Raw genomic sequence first — 1,652 nt, 5'->3', positions numbered from 1 at the left:
TACCCAGGAACAATACAGGAGGCTTCTGCGGGTAATCTCTATGGTAACAGACTAGGGTGGAATATATTAAGAGTTGCTCAATAGATTAATGAAATAGAATGTGAAAGAACTGGTTCCATTATTCATCAGTAAACTTTGGGAGCATGTATACCTCCAGTCCAGAATTCAAGGTAGGGAAAGGCAGAGGAAGAGAAAGAGAAAGAGAGAGCGTGAGAGAGAGAGGGATTGAGGGAGGGAGGGAAGGATTTTGCCATTTATCACCTTGTCTCTGCTCCTCCCTCTCTTTTTTACCACACCTAATGAAATGCATTCCAAAGCCTAAATGGCCCCTTACAGGAGTTTCAGTAGGGCAATGGAGTTATCCACTGTTACAGCTGGATCAATTAGACCTGAACCTGAGGATTCTTATCTTACCTGCATCTCCTTTTATCTTCGTCCCCTGTTATTCTGTTACTCTTGTGTGTGCAAAGGACACTCGTGCAGCAGGTCCGGAGCGCACCACTCTCCTCCACTTGTCTCTTTCTCTCCCCCTGATAGGCATCTCTGCCTGGTGCCCGGCGGCTTTGCCTCATTTGCTCTTGTTTGGCAAGTACATAAACACACATGGCAGGCATTCCACTCTGCCATCATTGACCACAGCGCTCTAGACATCGGGTCCTGCTGGCCTGTCAGACTCCCCCAGGGCCACAGCATCAGTCTGTGAGTACTGGTCAGTTAGGGCAGGTGTATGTCTGATGTACCCATACTGCTAGTGAGAACAGGAGAGAAGCAGCTGTGTGTGTGTGTGTGTGTGTGTGTGTGTGTGTGTGTGTGTGTGTGTGTGTGTGTGTGTGTGTGTGTGTGTGTGTGTGTGTGTGCATGTGTATGTCTGATGTACCCATACTGCTAGTGAGAACAGAAGAGAAGCAGCTGTGTGTGTGTGTGTGTGTGTGTGTGTATGTGTATGTCTGATGTACCCATACTGCTAGTGAGAACAGAAGAGAAGCAGCTGTGTGTGTGTGTGTGTGTGTGTGTGTGTGTGGGCATGTGTATGTCTGATGTACTCATACTGCTAGTGAGAACAGGAGAGAAGCAGCTGTCTCATGCTGTTCATATGAATATGTTCATTGTTCATATATATCACAACGGGCTGGATAGAGTAGGACGTCCCTGGCTTTGTCACGTCTCTGTGGTAACCCTTACTTAATAATCTTCCACTAGGTGGGATGTTTGGAATGGGTTTGGTTTCATGTGTGTGTGTGTGTGTGTGTGTGTGTGTGTGTGTAGGTCCCTTTGATCAGTGGGGTGAGGATCAGAGACGTTTGGGACGTGGTTCCACTCACCAAGCCTTATGGCCATGAAAAGATTGCATTCCAACTGAAGCAATGCACACACAGACACACACCTGTAAACACACCAATGCATACACACTACACTCTACTCACATGGGCAAGAATGTGACTAGATGAGAATATGATAAGGTCTCACCCCAAATACTTTGAAAATAACGTATTGTTGCAGTTGTTGTTACAACTTTATTCTTTTGAGTCTTGTGAGTAATATTTGTGTGTTAGTGTGTGTGTGTGTGTGTGTGTTTAAAGGTCCTCTGTTATAACACCTTCCCTCTTTGTACTTCCCCACAGACCTTAGTGTAAATAAGACAAGTTCTGGAA

The sequence above is a fragment of the Clupea harengus genome, chromosome 13 (genome assembly GCF_900700415.2).
Source record: "Clupea harengus chromosome 13, Ch_v2.0.2, whole genome shotgun sequence".
Classification (NCBI taxonomy): domain Eukaryota; kingdom Metazoa; phylum Chordata; class Actinopteri; order Clupeiformes; family Clupeidae; genus Clupea; species Clupea harengus.
Note: the sequence above shows the minus strand (reverse complement) of the source record.